At 40.3% G+C, this 20,255-nt stretch overlaps 1 pseudogene; it reads right to left on the bottom strand.

The window, feature by feature from the left end:
- Positions 1 to 20,255, bottom strand: part of LOC132864570 (zinc finger protein 271-like) — a 133,724-nt pseudogene that overhangs the window by 3,257 nt on the left and 110,212 nt on the right.

Here is a 20,255-nt window from a genome sequence, read left to right as displayed (position 1 = left end):
TCATTAATATAGCTTCGCTATAATAGCGTAGGCACAACATGGGAAGCAGCAGTCTACCGGTTATAAGTCACGGCTCGATTGACGTAGAGCTAGGCGCCAGGGGCTTCTTCCGACGGTGGGAGAGGCTGTTGAGCCTCATTAGACAGCTACCGCCCGCCTCAAGCTGGGCAGCCCCCAGTCAATTAGGTGCTGTCTCGTCATGATCTGCCTGCCTCGTAAGGTGGACGAGGTCTAGGATAATACTGAACAGCGGATCACAAAACTATCACCAGGCACAAACAAAGGAAAACATAAATCACACACTCTTAAACTGGGCACTTGGAATGTCAGGACAATGACACCTGGCCTGACCGAAGACCTAAATGCAATATGTGATGCTTGAAAGACTGCCGTGATAGATCTGGAACTACGCAAACTACAGTTGGATATTGTTGCCCTTCAGGAAACTAGACTACTTAACTCAGGCTCTATCAGGGAAAAAGAGTATATTTTTTTCTGGCAAGGTCGTCCATCAGGAAGCACGAGAGAATATGGTGTTGGTTTTGCAGTCAGAAACAACTTGTTAGGGTCCATTATTCCTCCACAAGAAGGTAGCGAACGTATCTTGTCCCTGCAGCTACAGACATCTGTTGGGTTAGTGACAATCATCAACTCTTATGCTCCAACAATGTCTTCTACTGATGATGCTAAAGACCATTTTTTTGATGAACTCAGTGTAGCCATCAAAAAGATCTCCAGCACTAATAAAATCTTCATTCTAGGTGACTTTAACGCTAGAGTTGGTAAAGATCAACACTCGTGGCCAAACTGTCTGGGTCACTTTGGCGTAGGAAGGCTAAATGAAAATGGTCAACGGCTGCTTGAACTATGCTGCCTGCATAATCTCTGTGTTACCAACACCTACTTCAACACTAAACCACATCACAGGGTCTCGTGGAGGCATCCCCATTCTAAACATTGGCATCAACTCGATTTGATTCTGACTCGGAGGAAGGACTTACAATGCGTCAAGGTCACTCGCTCATACCACAGTGCTGATTGCGATACTGACCACTCTTTAGTTTGCAGCAAAGTGAAGTTAATCTCTAAAAAGCTTCATCACGCAAAAAAAGAAGTGTCTATCTCACATTAACACACGTGATCCAGAAAAGGTCCAGAAATTCACATTGTTATTGGAAAGTGCTCTACCCAGCACAGCTACCAACTCTGCCTGCAAGCGTTGGGAGCATTTTAGGAACGTTCTCTACAACTCTGCCTTAGAAGCCTTTGGTAAAAAACAAAATAAATGTCCTGATTGGTTCGAAGCTTATTCAGAGGAGATACTACCACTCATAGAAGAGAAGAGACAAGCACTATTATCTTACAAAAACACCCCCAGCACGGAAAATCTTCAAGTTTTACAATCAGCACGCAGCAGAGTAAAACAAACAGCAAAGCATTGTGCAAACAAGTACTGGGTTCAACTCTGTTCCAAAATATAAAAAGCTGCAGACACTGGAAATGTCAAATGGTATCAAGAAGGCGTTTGGCCCCACAAAGAAGACGACTGCCCCTCTAAAAACTTTGGCAGGAGAAGTCATACAGGACAGAGAGAAACAGATGGAATGCTGGGTGGAACACTATTCCGATCTTTATGGAAAAGAGACTGTGGTAAATGAAGGTGCGTTGAATGCTATAGAAAGACTACCAGTGCTAGTAGACCTTGACAGAGAGCCAGATCTGGATGAGGTAAACAAGGCAATAAAGTTACTTGCCTCTGGAAAAGCCCCCGGTAAAGATGGCATACCCCCTGAAATTCTGCACCAACAACATTCTGCTAGCCGAGTTACATGAGATCCTTTGTTTATGCTGGGGTGAAGGAGTCATTCCTCAGGACATGCGTGACGCCAACATTATCACACTTTACAAGAACAAAGGTGACAGGAGTGACTGCAACAACTACCGTGGGATATCCCTTTTAAGCACTGTTGGCAAAGTGTTTGCCAGAGTAGTGCTGAAAAGACTACAGGTTCTTGCTGAGTGTATCCAGAATCTCAATGTGGTTTTAGAGGAAACAGATCGACTATTGATATGGTGTTCTCTCTTAGACAACTTCAAGAGAAATGTAGAGAACAGCGTAGACCGCTCTTTATTGCATTCATTGATCTAACTAAAGCATTTGATCTTGTCAGTCATGCTGGCTTGTTTGAGATTTTGGATAAGATTGGTTGCCCTCCCCTACTTCTCAATATTATCAAGTCTTTCCACGACAATACCCATGGCACAATTGTCTTTGATGGTTTAACGTCTGACCCCTTTGTCATTCGAAATGGATTCAAACAGGGATGCGTACTTGCCCCCACATTATTTGGGATTTTCTTTTCCGTACTGCTGAAACAGGCATTTGGATCGTTTACTGAAGGCATTTATCTACACACCAGATCAGATGGAAAGCTTTTTAATCTCTCCCGTCTGAAAGCTCTAAACGAAGTTCAAGTGAGCTGTCTCAGAGAATTTCTCTTTGCTGACAATGCTGCTATCACCACTCATTCAGAAGAAGATCTGCAAAAACTAATTGATTCCTTCAGTTCCGCGTGCCAAGATTTTGGTCTCGTCATCAGCCTGAAAAAAACCCAAGTTATGGGCCAAGATGTAGATTGCCCACCCTCAATCAAAATTGCTGACTATGAACTAGAAGTTGTTCATGACTTTGTGTATCTAGGTTCAATATCTGACACTATCACTAGATGCAGAGATAAGCAAGCGTATTGGCAAAGCATCTACAACGATGTCAAGGCTTACAAAGAGAGTGTGGGAAAACAAATACCTGTCTGATTACACCAAGATACAAGTCTACAGAGCTTGTGTTGTGAGTACCTTACTATACGGTTGCGAGTCATGGACCTTACATGCATACCAAGAAAAACGATTGAATATAATTTCCATATGAGATGTCTTTGTAGCATCTTGGGTATTACCTGGAAAGACAAAGTACCAAACAACATCGTACTTGAGAGAGCTGGGACCATCAGCATGCATGCCACCATCAAACAAAGACGCTTGCGCTGGCTGGGGCACATTGTCCGCATGAACGATGGTAGAATACCAAAAGATCTTCTCTATGGCGAGCTTGCTGAAGGAAAGCGCCCGATTGGCAGGCAAAAGCTACGGTTTAAGGATGTTTGTAAACGTGATCTGAAGGCCGTCAACATCAACACCAACACTTGGGAAAAGCAAGCCGCTGACAGAGTCTCATGGAAGCAAGCAGTGAAGACTGGTATTGACTATTTTGAGTCTTCCTCTAGACAAAGAGTTGATGAGAAAAGACAGCTGAGAAAGAAGCACACCCAGCTACCTTTGCCTTCAACACCGTTTCTATGCCCTAACTGTGGCAGAGACTGTCATGCCAAAATCGGCTTAATAAGCCACTCAAAAGTGTGCAGTCCATAGTCTTCGAGACTGAAGGAGGCCATTAATTCATCGGACGCTATTTGTTCCTTAACATGTTGAAGTTCTTCAGCTGCAAGAGTTTAAAGTGCATATCCTGGACCAATTTCTTTATTATATATATATACTGTATATATATATATATATATATATATATATATATATATATATATATATGAAAAGTATGTCCCTTTACACACTCATCCAGAAGGGTAATTTTGCACAAGGCCATCTGTTGACAGCAGAAAAAAATAAAATAAAATGCGTCTGGAAAAATCCCAAGGGAGTCTGGAGCCAGATTCGTGACATTACCTGCGGAAGCGAGAGCTTGCACGGTTTCAGTGCACAGTCTGAGCGTGTGTGTGCCTCGCATGAAGCGCTCACATTTCTCTGTCATTGTCCGGTCTTTTGGAAAACGATGAGTACTAATCCCATTATGACTGGTGTTGCTACACCCTCCTACGATACATCTGTTAACCATTTTAATAATTACGTGATAACGTTGAAGAAATTTGCAGAAAACCACCAGGTCATTTTCTCATAAACAAACCAGCACTGACGTAGGATTCAGAGGGAGGCGTCCCGCACGCGACATCACGAAAATCAATGTTTGGCGGGAAATCCAAATGGCAAGTTTTTTCAGAGGCGGACCAATTCGCCTCAAATGGCTTGATTTCAACTGAATTTTTCTGGTATTGCACAAGGTAAAAAAAATTGCACAAAATGCAAAATGTTACAGATATTTGACCAAAGTTTAATATAAAACAGGAGAATTACATTGATCTTGCTCCTGAATTTACCCGTGATATGCTCTTTGAGGAGCTAAAATTTAACATAATTAAAAAGATAAGTTCTCCATGGTATGACTGTTGTGGAATTATTGAATTCCATAAAATACTAAAATTGTTATTGCTTGTTAAATTTCTTGATAATATAACCATCACGTATGCTCCTGAAATAAAGCAAATGTGTTGCAATTCATTTGTATAATGGTTGATGGGTTTGACTGACATCTGCATTATCCAATTAACAACTTCGCTTGGTTCAGACACACTGCATGTTCAACTAACTTCTTTCCAGCCAGCTGGTTATACTGCACTGAAGGTATTATAACACGGGCGATTGCTCTAAGACAACGAGGGAGGCTCAGCCTCCTCTAAAAATGACGAACATTGTGGAGGATGAATTGCACTAGGCTTATGTTATAGCTGACCTTATAACATTGCTATTTCAGATCCAGAATCATAGAAATATATGTGCTCAACTCAACTACAGTGCAAAATCATTCCGTTATAACTTTCCCCAGTTCGCCTAATGTGCGCGTGAGTTTTTCCCCCTTATGACAGCGCGATGCAGCCCAGCCTCAGTGGACTTCAATGGCATTTGGGAGCTATGCACTTTTCAATCTCAAAATGCAAGACGATTATTGGACAAATACTGATAAAACGCCCGCCCACCGGACTCCCAGCCTCAGTTGACTTCAATGGCATTTGGGAGCTATGCACTTTTCAATCTCAAAATGCAAGACGGTTATTGGACAAATACTGCGAAAACGCCCGCCCACGGACTCCGAGCCTCACAGTGGGAGGGATATGGCAAAGCTTTCCGCGAGGAGACTGGTGAAAGCGGCCGGATATTTTCTTTGATTGACAGCTCGTTTCAACTATAGACAGGCAGCGGTGAATTTCAGTTCAGTCCCATGCGGATTCGCAAGTGCTGTGCTGTATTGTAAGAGATCAGCTTACATTTCGATTTCATTCATTACATACGGTTTCTACCAGCTTTTTTAGTTTGTATATATTTTCATTGTAAATAAAGTGTAAATATAGTGTTGTCAAGTTTGCTATCTTAGTTCCAGAAATTTCGTTTATTTGAGTGACTGAACTTGAACTTGAGGGGGCTAGTCAGCTAGCAAGAAAGCTGCGCATGGAGGCCAAGCATTGCTGATTTAATTTTGGCGAAGCCATTTGCCAGTCTTCCTTTCGAGGAAAAAAATTAAAATTAAAGAGCAGGGTAGACCAACGCCTCAAATTGACTTGGTGAAAAAGGTAGGGAATAATACTCGTTCCTTTCAGCTCTCCTGGTACGAGAAAGTTAATTGGCTAACAGCAAGTGACCCACATCAACAACAGTAAACAGGCTACTTTAGTAATATGTCATGGATGGACCAAAAATATAGAATCTATTTAAAATGTTTATGCTGAGTATATTATATTGGAATATATATTTTTCTGGATATGAATTAAAAACACAGCTACAATTTGGAAAACATTTTTAAACAAAAACACAGCCAGGAACATTTCACACTACAGACCTGGATTAAAAGTGAAGGGTTATCAAAATTGTCAATAAAACATTTCTCAGTCAAAATAAGTAAAATATAGGGAAAGTGTCACTGAATGAAATGTGTGGCACCCAGCTCTATGTTTGGCTCCCCAAGGTCAGTGCTTGTGCCTATTCCAGAACACCCTGCTGTTACTGCTGAGGTTCCTGACAAAGAGCTGCTTTCAATAATGATAAATTTTTAAACAACATGCCACAATTTTAAAATATAAAATGTTAAAATATACCCCCCAACACCACCATCATGTATACTGGACAGTAGACTAATGGGCCAAAAGAACCTGTTATTTCACAGTTTGTGACCCTGCCAACAATCAGCCAGAACAGAGGCAAGAGTATGGGCAAAATTTATGTGTTTTTTCTTTTAAAATCTGGAAATATCGTAACCGACCAGCCTCCCCTGTTTGAAAGTCTACCAGCCGCCACTGTATTATAATGCCCCCCCAGTGTTTTTGTAATATGGGGAGGTCTGACATTATCCTATATAATGTGTTTACTGTGACAGGGCACCCCCCCTGATTTCTCCCCAATTTTCTCCCTAATTTAGCCATGGCCAATTCCCACCCATCAGACTCCTCTCCAGTATCACATAACAGCTACCAACCAGGGAGGGCTATCATGTGCTTCCTCCAAGACAAGAAACACCAGTTGACCACGTTTTACTCAAACAATGTCAGGGGGCTGCAAAGCACACTCAGACGAAAGCCCAATCCACTTACTTTCTATTAAATGTGCTCTCACACACCCATGACTGGCCAGTGTAACTGACAGGGCAGAGAAGAGAGAGCATGCCATCTCTCCCTCCCAGAGAGCCCAGACAATTTTGCTCTCTTGAGCTCCCAAACACAGATGATTGTGGCATCATCAGGATTTGAAAGTGGAAATATCTGGATGATGGGGAAGATGACAGGGACAACACTTTTCTGCTGTGCCACTCGGGATCCACAGGGCATGCATTTTACGCTACTTCTGGTTAAACTGGGCATGATGAATAAAACTACAACAATATCTTGTGGTTTACTATATACAGTGGTGCTTGAAAGTTTGTGAACCTTTTAGAATGTTCTATATTTCTGCATAAATATGACCTAAAACATCATCAGATTTTCACACAAGTCCTAAAAGTAGATAAAGAGAACCCAATTAAACAAATGAGACAAAAATATTACACTTGGTCATTTATTTATTGAGGAAAGTGATCCAATATTACATATCTGTGAGTGGCAAAAGTATGTGAAGCTCTAGGATTAGCAGTTAATTTGAAGGTGAAATTAGAGTCAGGTGTTTTCAATCAATGGGATGACAATCAGGTGTGAGTGGGCACCCTGTTTTATTTAAAAAACAGGGATATATTAAAGTCTGATCTTCAAAACACATGTTTGTGGAAGTGTATCATGGCATGAACAAAGGAGATTTCTGAGGACCTCAGAAAAAGCATTGTTGATGCTCATCAGGCTGGAAAAGGTTACAAAACCATCTCTAAAGAGTTTGGACTCCACCAATCCACAGTCAGACAGATTGTATACAAGTAAAGGAAATTCAAGACCATTATTACCCTCCCCAGGAGTGGTCGACCAACAAAGATCACTCCAAGAGCAAGGCGTGTAATAGTCGGCGAAGTCACAAAGGACCCCAGAGTAACTTCTAAGCAACTGAAGGCCTCTCTCACATCGGCTAATGTTACTGTTCATGAGTCCACCATCAGGAGAACACTGAACAACAATGGTGTGCATGGTAGGGCTGCAAGGAGAAAGCCACTGCTCTCCAAAAAGAACATTGCTGCTCGTCTGCAGTTTGCTAAAGATCATGTGGACAAGCCAGAAAGCTATTGGAAAAATGTTTTGTGGATGGATGAGACCAAAATAGAATTTTTGGTTTAAATGAGAAGCGTTATGTTTGGAGAAAGGAAAACACTGCATTCCAGCATAAGAACCTTATCCCATCTGTGAAACATGGTGGTGGTAGTATCATGGTTTGGGCCTGTTTTGCTGCATCTGGGCCAGGACGGCTTGCCATCATTGATGGAACAATGAATTCTTAATTATACCAGTGAATTCTAAAGGAAAATGTCAGGACATGTCCATGAACTGAATCTCAAGAGAAGGTGGGTCATGCAGCAAGACAAGGACCCTAAGCACACAAGTCATTCTACCAAAGAATGGTTAAAGAAGAATAAAGTTAATGTTTTGAATGGCCAAGTCAAAGTCCTGACCTTAATCCAATCAAAATGTTGTGGAAGGACCTGAAGCGAGCAGTTCATGTGAGGAAACCCACCAACATCCCAGAGTTGAAGTTGTTCTGTATGGAGGAATGGGCTAAAATTCCTCCAAGCCGGTGTGCAGGACTGATCAACAGTTACCGGAAACGTTTAGTTGCAGTTATTGCTGCACAAGGAGGTCACACCAGATACTGAAAGCAAAGGTTCACATATTTTTGCCACTCACAGATATGTAATATTGGATCATTTTCCTCAGTAAATAAATGACCAAGTATAATATTTTTGTCTCATTTGTTTAACTGGGTTCTATTTATCTACTTTTAGGACTTGGGTGAAAATCTGATGATGTTTTAGGTCATATTTATGCAGAAATATAGAAAATTCTAAAGGGTTCACAAACTTTCAAGCACCACTGTAGTCAGTTTCGCAATAGCAAGATATGCAGTGGGCGGACTTCATGTGTCTCAAAGGAAGCTGATAGACTTCACCCTCTCTGGTTGGTCACGGTCATATGATCGAGAAGACCTACCTGGTTGGTGGAACAGGCCAAAATGAGTTCTCTGGGGAATGCTCTAGTTATTGCAGACTGCATTGTACAACAGCTTTCATCCCAGAAACACTTGTAAGCTCAGAAACATCATGAAATGATGCAGAAAATAACCTCTTGGACAAAAGTAACACCTTGCTGTCTGGTTGTTCCTGTAGGTGCAGGACTGAGTTCTTTGGTGTACTCCTCTTCATACCACACCAAGAGTTCCTGTCCTGGGTTAATGGATCGACAGCAACGATACAGAATTCCCCCTTGATACTCAAATGCCACAAGATTCTGTTCTTCTTCATTACGGGCACAATTCACATACCTAAAAGAGTGAGGCAATGTTTCAGAAAAAGGTAAAAATCAGATCAGAGTTACAGACTTGGAGAAAGCATGGCGGAGATATCAATGACATGAAGATAAAGTTCTTCCAACAAATGAGGAGCTGTAAAATCAAATCACTAAAACGACCCAACAGCTGGTGTACCTCATCCAATTCACATGCATCTCTCTTTTGGCATCAATGTATTCTTCACACTGCATGCTCCTGTATACCTGTAGAAAAATACCACATTTACATTTTTTTTTTTTTTACACGAAATCAATATATGGCTTTAAATGAGGTTTACAGAAACAAGAACAATGGCTCATGCCAATATTATTAAGCCTCATGAAGGCTGAATTAAAGGTTTTTGACTGTATCGTAAGATTCACAAAACAGCTGGCAAGCTCTGAGATGAATTTAGTAACTATAGGAAAATGCAGGCAAGGCTTTATCAGAATTTAGGCAAAGGAAAGGTTTCTCATAAAAGGCTTTACTTCTGACATGGCAAAGCTGTGCGGTGAATCAGACCTCTCTGATAAATAGAGACCAAAACACAAGGGACAGAATTAACAGACAGCTACAAAAATACACAGCTTTAAAAGTCAGTTCTGTCTCTAAATGGGTTTTATATAAAATATTTTTGATCTGTACAAGTCATATTTATTTGGGTGCCAATGTTGTTTTAGTTCAGTGTAGCAGTGTTCATCTTTAATTTAAATGATTTTAAGTTTACTTTTAGCCTTGTGTCCTGAAAACAGTAGTTACATTTTAGTCTTTTTTTTTTTGGTCAAGATTTCATCAATGGAACTCAATTTTAATTTTAGTCTAATTCTATCAATGTTTTAATCATAATTTCCTCAGATAGTTGCATGGTACTTGTAAAATATGCCCTGCAGTTTTAAGAGGGGGCGGCACAGTGGTGTAGTGGTTAGCGCTGTCGCCTCACAGCAAGAAGGTCCTGGGTTCGAGCCCCGGGGCCGGCGAGGGCCTTTCTGTGCGGAGTTTGCATGTTCTCCCCGTGTCTGCGTGGGTTTCCTCCGGGTGCTCCGGTTTCCCCCACAGTCCAAAGACATGCAGGTTAGGTTAACTGGTGACTCTAAATTGACCGTAGGTGTGAGTGTGAATGGTTGTCTGTGTCTATGTGTCAGCCCTGTGATGACCTGGCGACTTGTCCAGGGTGTACCCTGCCTTTCGCCCGTAGTCAGCTGGGATAGGCTCCAGCTTGCCTGCGACCCTGTAGAAGGATAAAGCGGCTAGAGATAATGAGATGAGAGATGAGATGAGTTTTAAGAGGGCCTGTTGCAGCAGGGGTTTAGCCGGATTCCCCCCAGCATATGGCTGGTTTTGTCACTATGCAGAAGTTACAGTACTCAGCCTAAATGAGTACACCCCCTTTGAAAAGTAACATTTTAAACAATCTCAATGAACACAAGCAATTTCCAAAATGTCGACAAGACAAAGTTTAATATAACATCTGTTTAACTTATAACGTGAAAGTAAGGTTAATAATATAACTTAGATTACACATTTTTTCAGTTTTACTCAAATTAGGGTGGTGCAAAAATGAGTACACCCCACAACAAAAACTACTACATCTAGTACTTTGTATGGCCTCCATGATTTTTAATGACAGCACCAAGCCTTCTAGGTATGGAATGAACAAGTTGGCGATATTTTGCAACATCAATCTTTTTCCATTCTTCAACAATGACCTCTTTTAGTGACTAGATGCTGGATGAAGAGTGATGCTCAACTTGTCTCTTCAGAATTCCCCAAAGAAAATAATTTCTTTACACCACAAAGGTGAAGGCTACAAGAAGATCAGCAAAGCTTTACTTATCAGTCAGAATACTGTAGAAAAATTGGTACAAAAATTTAAGAAAGATGGAACCATCTCACAGAGACGTTCAGGTCGTCCACGGAAGTTAACACCTCGACAGGAACGTCTTCTGATGAGAAGGGTTGAAGAAAATCGGCATGCAAGTTCACTGCAGTTATCTAAAGAAGTAGAAAGCCAAACTGGGGTGACTATTTCCCGTGACACAATACGACGTACACTGCAGCGGAATGGCATGCATGGATGCCATCCACGAAAGAAGCCTCTCCTAAAGCCCAGGCACAAAAAAGCCCGCCTAGAGTTTGCCAGGGCCTATGCTGACAAAGATGAAGACTACTGGGACTCTATACTCTGGAGTGAGGAGACCAAGATAAATGTTTTTGGAACTGATGGCTTCAAAACTGTATGGCGTCGCAAAGGTGAGGAATACAAAGAAAAATGCATGGTGCCTACAGTGAAACATGGTGGTGGCAGTGTCCTTATGTGGGGCTGCATGAGTGCTGCTGGTATCGGGGAGCTGCATTTCATTGATGGCATCATGAATTCACAGATGTATTGCTCTATACTGAAAGAGAAGATGCTACCATCACTCCGTGCCCTTGGTCATTGTGCACTTTTCCAACATGACAATGATCCTAAACACACATCTAAGGCCACTGTTGGATTTCTGAAGAAGAACAGGGTGAAAGTGATTCAGTGGCCAAGTATGTCTCTGAACTTGATCAGAGACATACTTGGCCAATTGATCTGAACTCAATTGTACACCTATGGGGAATTCTGAAGAGACAAGTTGAGCATCGCTCTCCATCCAGCATCCAGTCACTAAAACAGGTCATTGTTGAAGAACGGAAAAAGATTGATGTTGCAAAATGTTGCCAACTTGTTCATTCCATGCCTAGAAGACTTGGTGTGGTCATTAAAAATCATGGAGGCCATACAAAGTACTAGATGTAGTAGTTTTTGTTGTGGGGTGTACTCATTTTTGCACCACCCTAATTTGAAGTAAAACTGAAAAATGTGTAATCTAAGTTATATTATTAACCTTACTTTCACGTTATAAGTTAAACAGATGTTATATTAAACTTTGTCTTGTCAACATTTTGGAAACTGTGTTCATTGAGATATTGTTTAAAATGTTACTTTTCAAAGGGGGTGTACTCATTTACGCTGAGCACTGTATGTGGAGTTAGCCACGACTGTAATGGTGATGAGCGCTATTTTCATATGAAGACGTTACTTTGTTCAGACCAATGCCGTGTGTGTGTCCTGACTCATATACCTGTTAGAATCCAGGAGCATTATGAAAGCCATGCGAGCAGGGAAGTGAGCGAGTCTAGCAAACCGGATTCACTCCCGCTTCCCAACTACGGTCAGAAACGTGAAAAAGAGGGAAGGCAACATACTGGAATGGATTTTGCTAAGGATATTTCCCCTAGCTGTAAAAATTCCCTTGAGAAGTAAGCTAGGATGACTGTCTGAACAGAACCAGCTATCTTGGGTCACGTTTATTCGTCAGGGCATAATGAACAGAGATTTTGTTTTGCCGTGCTTTTACCGGCCCTCTCTGTGGGCCTGTCATTTCGGGTTCACATGACAGCATAGGTGTTCTCACCAGTCAATCACAACCAAGTTAGCTAATGCACATTAACATTCTACACTAATGCAAAAGCAGTGTGCAGCAGTGAAACAAAAGCCATAGAAAGGTAAAAAAAATTAAAGGAGGGGCCAAAAAAACAAACAAACCAGGCATTAGAGGCATAGGCTTCCAAATGTTTAAAAAAAAAAAAAAATCTACACACAGTTTGGGCATCAGCACCCTGAATTGGCCTGCAATGCCATTTTCAAGGACCAGAATGAAGAGCTTAAAATGGACATTAAAACATAGCTATAGACTAGGCTGTTGCCTCTTGTGGTTACCAGAGGACTAGCCCCCCTGTAACCCTAGCTGTATAGGTGAGAGGCCGAGGGCTATGGAAACGAAGGTCAGCGCCGCCCAATGTGCCTGACCACATGGAGCGGGAAGGACTTTAGAGATGGGCTAGGCTGCATGTTCATTTAAAACTGCTGTAACTTGCCCAACCATAACTGACTATCATATGTACCAGAGATTTCCAAGCTTGTTGGGGCTGAAGCACATCAAAGGTCAAATCAGAATGTCAAGGCACACCAAATTAAGGGACATTCCACCGAATGGGTGCCATTTGCTTGTTGCACCACTCCCAAATGAAACTTAATTTGTGATATCTTTTCAACACTGATTATAATAATACACATACAGTGGGGCAAAAAAGTATTTAGTCAGCCACCAATTGTGCAAGTGCTCCCACTTAAAAAGATGAGAGAGGCCTGTAATTTTCATCATAGGTATACCTCAACTATGAGAGACAAAATGGGGGGAAAGAATCCAGGGAATCACATTGTAGGATTTTTAATGAATTAATTGGTAAATTCCTCGGTAAAATAAGTATTTGGTCACCTACAAACAAGCAAGATTTCTGGCTCTCACAGACCTGTAACAACTTCTTTAAGAGGCTCCTCTGTCCCCCACTCGTTACCTGTATTAATGGCACCTATTTGAACTCGTTATCAGTATAAAAGACACCTGTCCACAACCTCAAACAGTCACACTCCAAACTCCACTATGGCCAAGACCAAAGAGCTGTCAAAGGACACCAGAAACAAAATTGCAGACCTGCGCCAGGCTGGGAAGACTGAATCTGCAATAGGTAAGCAGCTTGGTGTGAAGAAATCAACTGTGGGAGCAATTATTAGAAAATGGAAGACATACAAGACCACTGATAATCTCCCTCGATCTGGGGCTCCACTCAAGATCTCACCCCGTCAGTGATTCATTTTGCCCTGCGTCATGCGTATTTTACGCAATTTTAAAATAAATGACGCAGATGTTTTGCTTGTGGTGCGTATTTTTGACGCAAGGTCGCACTCGGAACATCCTCGAGTTACTTCTCTTCATTCAGGATATAGAGCGAAGGGATGTAGCTCGAGGTTGTTCCGAGTGGCAAGGTCCTAACGACGCTATATTTTTCTCATTCAACATGACTGAACTGTTGTTATAATGCTTCATTTATCGACTACTATAGTCTTTTTTACTTGGCGGGCCTATATTTAGCTTCGTTTAATTCCGTCAGCAACGTGTCGGTAATTTCATTGGCTGGAAAGCTTCGGCATATGCAAATCCTTTCCAGCCTTGATTTGAAGCAAGTGAAAATAGCTCTCTCGTACTAATCGATAAAATTTATGTTTGCCAAAGCATTTCTTTGCGGTAATAAAAGATCGATCTAAATTTGTTTCTACTTACCAAACATATGAATAACGCCTATCAAATGGGAAATTCAGTTAAAGTTTTGCTATGGTATTCAGTAAAAAGGTTTAGAAATTTAGGAAATATGAATTAATAGTAGAAAATTTTTCATTGGATGATATAAAAAGACTGACCAATCGAGATCGAGTTAACAGAAACACTAGGCGGAAGTAGCATCGGTCAACGATAAGGAGTGTTTACATTAACAACGCTACTGCAGTACATTTGAAAACGCATTTAATGTGAAAATCATGCCAAATAAACGCATGAAAGTGCAAAGCAAATTGATTTCTTTGTGGGGTCCGGGAGCAAGTACGTCAAGCACAGACTCGAGTACGATTGACGATGATACAGCGGACAAGACTGAAACAGAGAGTGAGACTCAAAGTGATGCTGGGAAACCTGGGGTAACAAAGTTGAAAATAAAACGTAAATTCAACAGGAAATGGATGGCAACCTACACGTGGCTCAGGTATGAAAGTGATGAGATGGGGGGATATATGTACTGTCACCTGTGCACTGATAACAGTAGCTAAACCATAAACATGATGTCATTATTAATTGTGAAAAAGTTAATCTTGTCTGATGTCACAAAAGTCAAGTGCCAAAGATATTGACAGGTTTTTTTTGTTTTATTTGAATTCTAGTCAAAACAGCCATAATAACTATTCTGTTTAATTCCATACTTTTTTCTTTTTTTTATTCTGAAAATTGTTATTGTTTGCTTAGATGAATAGCTCACACAATTGTTCACATGTTGGAATTAAATGATTTAAGTGTGAACAGTGATAACTATTGTGTTTTTTGTTTTCAAAGTGTGTATTGTAATTTTGACTCACTTTGGAAATTTTTGACTCACTGATTTAATATGTGGTGAGTCAGTTTGACTCACAGTCATTAGAAGCAAAATGAACCACTGCCCCGTGGGGTCAAAATGATCACAAAAACGGTGAGCAAAAATCCCAGAACCACACGGGGGGACCTAGTGAATGACCTGCAGAGAGCTGGGACCAAAGTAACAAAGGCTACCATCAGTAACACACTACGCCGCCAGGGACTCAAATCCTGCAGTGCCAGACGTGTCCCCCTGCTTAAGCCAGTACATGTCCAGGCCCGTCTGAAGTTTGCTAGAGAGCATTTGGATGATCCAGAAGAAGGTTGGGAGAATGTCATATGGTCAGATGAAATCAAAATAGAGCTTTTTGGTAAAAACTCAACTTGTCGTGTTTGGAGGAGAAAGAATGCTGAGTTGCATCCAAAGAACACCATACCTACTGTGAAGCATGGGGGTGGAAACATCATGCTTTGGGGCTGTTTTTCTGCAAAGGGACCAGGACGACTGATCCGTGTAAAGGAAAGAATGAATGGGGCCATGTATCGTGAGATTTTGAGCGAAAACCTCCTTCCATCAGCAAGGGCATTGAAGATGAAAAGTGGCTGGGTCTTTCAGCCTGACAATGATCCCAAACACACCACCCGGGCAACGAAGGAGTGGCTTCGTAAGAAGCATTTCAACGTCCTGGAGTGGCCTAGCCAGTCTCCAGATCTCAACCCCATAGAAAATCTTTGGAGGGAGTTGAAAGTCCGTGTTGCCCAGCGACAGCCCCAAAACATCACTGCTCTAGAGGAGATCTGCATGGAGGAATGGGCCAAAATACCAGCAACAGTGTGTGAAAACCTTGTGAAGACTTACAGAAAATGTTTGACCTCTGTCATTGCCAACAAAGGGTATATAACAAAGTATTGAGATGAACTTTTGTTATTGACCAAATACTTATTTTCCACCATAATTTGCAAATAAATTCTTTAAAAATCAGACAATGTGATTTTCTGGATTCTTTCCCCCCATTCTGTCTCTCATAGTTGAAGTGTACCTATGATGAAAATTACAGGCCTCTCTCATCTTTTTAAGTGGGAGAACTTGCACAATTGGTGACGAACTAAATACTTTTTTGCCCCACTGTATTTAACTATTCGAAATGTGTATTGGTCAACCTCAGGCTACGTGACAAGGTTTGGAAGTCAAAGATGGCTGCATTTTTTTCAGTCCTGTTACCAAAACTCTGAAAGTAACAGGACTGAGTTTTTAGCCTAGGATTAGCTCATACATGGAATTAAGCCACATGGCGTCATCGCTAATAGCATGACCACACTTAGCACATTCTAGTGATTTACCAAAAATCTGTATTTTTAAAATAAACAAATATCATCTAAGAAATAATTTAAGTAACAGGACAGTATGTTGACATTGACCTGATCAGTCAGAGTTAAAATATCATCAAATATACAGAAAAGTAAATGAGAGAACTAACTTTTGGTCTTCCCATGGCTTTCAGAAGACACAACTGATGTAACTTCCTGTTGAGCATGTGATTTATGGAATGTTCCAAATTTGTCATCTCATCTCATTATCTCTAGCTGCTTTATCCTGTTCTACAGGGTCGCAGGCAAGCTGGAGCCTATCCCAGCTGACTACTGGCGAAAGGCGGGGTACACCCTGGACAAGTCGCCAGGTCATCACAGGGCTGACACATAGACACAGACAACCATTCACACTCGCATTCACACCTACGGTCAATTTAGAGTCACCAGTTAACCTAACCTGCATGTCTTTGGACTGTGGGGGAAACCGGAGCACCCGGAGGAAACCCACGCGGACACGGGGAGAACATGCAAACTCCGCACAGAAAGGCCCTTGCCGGCCACGGGGCTCGAACCCAGACCTTCTTGCTGTGAGGCGACAGCGCTAACCACTACACTACCGTGCCGCCCATCCAAATTTGTCAGATGGGGCAATATGTTTGGGTAACAGGACTGAGTGAAAACCCAGGGACACAACTAAAATGTGTATTTTAACTAAGATATTGTGGATTTCTTATGAAAAAAATATTTAAACCATGGATACTATATGGAGTCACACAACAGTGCAAAAGAAATACTGTTTCTGAAGGATTTTAATCATATTAAGTATAGAGTGTGGGGACAGGTAACACATACTATTTTTCAGTGTTTTAGGTAGTTTTTATTAATCCTTACAATTATACCTCTTAAATTTGAAATCAGATCAATGTGCAGGACATTCTGCGTAATAAGGAAATGTATTTTAAAGTACATTTTTGTGTGCATTTATACATATAATTTTCTAGGGACGGAAATGGCACCGATTCAGTGGAATGGCTCTTAAAGTTGGCTATCGATTATGAAGAATGTCACACACTAGGTCATTTGCAAAATTTGACCCAGATTGCACTACAGCAGATTGTCAAATAATTATTAAAACAGATAGGTAAATCAGACAGGTAATTGTATAATTTATTAAAAATGTGAGGCAACGCTCATTACAGTGTTTTTCCATGAGTTACCTAGACTGTAGTGACGGAAGCATTTTCAGAACACAAACACCATTTGATTTGAGACTGATAACATTAACTTTACAGTGTTCACTTCAGTCATCCACTAGTCCAAAAGATAACATCAATGGAGAAGTTAGCATTGATAATTAGCATTCATCAAACTTGAGCTTAGTTAGAGAACGTTAACATCAGCATGTCTGAATCTCATCTCCTCGCTTTAAAACAGTGCACGGTTAAATTTGTAGAGTTTTAGCTTATTTGAGTCAGAAAAGCTGCTAACACATCTGGTAGCATGTATTCGTCATTCAAAACACAAGTGCATGCTCTAACCAGAGTTCAAAATAGGTTTATTTTTGGCTAAAATGAAATTATTCTGCATGCTCTCTCATTATTTGAAATTTTCTAAAAAATAAATAAACCAGTTGAACACAGGTAACCACTTCTGCTTAATTTCTTTGAGGGCTGAAATGTATGCTCTAGTCATTTTTTTAACCGTTTACAAACTGTTAAACTCCTTAACCATGCTTTGCGGGTGTGGCCTTTTTGCTGTGGCATCACCATTCATATCGATACAACCAGTGTGTTTATGCTTAAATTACTAAAGCACAAAATTGTTTTGTGCAAGTTCTTCATAGATCTAAAACTCTTAATTTTGCTCTCAAAGTGCACCAGTTTGATACATTTAACTTTAAAATAAACAAAATTATCTCACAGGGGAGCATGCCCCCAGAGCGAGGGCCACTGACCCTAGTTTCACAAAATCCTGAGGGAAACACTATTATTCTGTCTTTTTTTTTTTTTGAATAACTACTGCCAGAGGAAAAGCTACCTGTTCTTTTGCAAGTTAGGGTAGCTGTGAAAGAAATCTCTCTCAACTCAAACATACAAGTAGGTGACCATGATTATGCAACATATCCTAGAAGCATGTTGATGTTCAAAAATAAACTTGATGGGTAGTGGACTAATGTGGCAAGTGTGTGTGGAAGGAGAAATCATGAGACGGAGAGCTCCGCTTTTGAATATAAAAGTGTGTCATTGCATATCATACAACGAAATTGGACGCCATCCTACCAGTGCAACATCTGCTTATTTTAGATTTAATATTTTGGTCATTTCAACTTTCAATAGCATACACACTGGTTACATACATATCAGCAAGAAAGACCGAAAAGGATTAAACTGAAGCAAAAGCTTATTGTGTCTACCCTCATCACATTTCATAAATTAATAAATCTTTTTTTTTTGCCAAAGGAATTAAGGAAAGAAACAAAAAGGAAAAAAAAAGTAACAATAGTAACTGTTACATTTTGTTCAATACAATTTTACAGCTTTCAATTTCAAATGAACACCAAAACATACATATTGGATTTTGACGTTTTCGTATTCTGTAGCGTTACATATCAAGTAGCTGGATCAAATTTAAATCAAACCATTTTTTTCCAAACATATTTCATATCTCAGTTTTGTATTTACTGGTAATCTTATGTTTGTATGCTTTTTTAAGGCCTTTAAGTGTGTTACACAGTTTAATTTCATTTTCAAGACCATTCCATAAATTAACTCCCATTATAGATATACACCTCTGTTTCACATTTGTTCTGAACTTTGTTTTAACAAACATACGAGTTCCTCTCAATTCATAATGACTCTCTCTGATTTGAAAGAACCTCTGAATACAGTCAGAGATAGTTTTGTTTTTGATTTTAAACACAAATCGAGCAATTTTGTAATCCACAAAATCACGAAATTTAAGGCCATTCAAGTTTATAAACAACTGATTGGTTGGTTCACTATAACATATGTTGTGTATGATCCTAATAGCTCTTTTCTGCAATATGAAGATTGGGTTTGTGACTGTTTTACATGCATTTCCCCAGACCTCCACACAATAAGTTACGTATGGAACAAGCAGAGAATTATAATGTGCGTGCAATGATTTTTGGCTTAGAATGTGTTTAGTTTTATGAAGTATTGCAATAGACTTTTTTGTTTTTACATGTTTAACTTGACTTGACAGGTAATGAACTAATGTGGCAAGTGTGTGTGGAAGGAGAAATCATGAGACGGAGAGCTCCGCTTTTGAATATAAAAACATGTCATTGCATATCGTACAACGAAATTGGATGCCATCCCACCAGTGCAACATCTGCTTATTAAAAATAAAGAAATAAAATATGGTCCACATAATATATATTAACAACTCAAAAAAAGACATACATGCACAAAACATTCTCACACTGCTGTTTTTTTTTTAATTCCATGGTCCCTTTAAAACAAGCAGTGTTTAGTGCAGTTATGGCTCTTGGGTAGAAGCTCTTTTTCAGTCTATAGGCTCCTTACACTGACATCACATTTACGTTAGCAACGGTCACTACCCTACCCTATACCTGGGGGACAAGCAAACTTTGTTTACATACTGTTCACATACTGAAGCCAAGCAAAGATGTCAGACGTCCGTTGCTGTTGTCTGAAGAAAACTACAGCTAAAAAAGCTCTACTAACGGATTACTTGGATAATCTTAGTTATAAAGAAGTGAAGGATACATGGAAATTAGAGTTTATTAGTGGCTATGATCTGTACAAAATTTCTCAAAACCAATGGAGTGACGGTGCAGATTTGTGGCCAAGTGTTAGATACATGTTGGAATGTACTTTCCTTTTCCTGAAGAATCCGGACATGGAAGAGCAGTTTAAAAAAACCCAAACAAATAAACAAACAAAAATAAACACACACCCCACTACATAAACAAGAAAACCTTTGTGTAAAGAATTTTTACCGACATCAGCTTTCGGCCACACCAATTCGATTAGTTGGTTCTCGGAATCGCTGCTTGAAGAAAATGCAAAATGAAAAAAAAACGAAATCAAACTCCCGCCAACAGAAAAGGTCACATGA

The sequence above is a fragment of the Neoarius graeffei genome, chromosome 17 (genome assembly GCF_027579695.1).
Source record: "Neoarius graeffei isolate fNeoGra1 chromosome 17, fNeoGra1.pri, whole genome shotgun sequence".
NCBI classification, from domain to species: domain Eukaryota; kingdom Metazoa; phylum Chordata; class Actinopteri; order Siluriformes; family Ariidae; genus Neoarius; species Neoarius graeffei.
The sequence above is the reverse complement of the archived record's forward strand: the minus strand, read 5'-3'. Positions and strand labels throughout refer to the sequence as shown.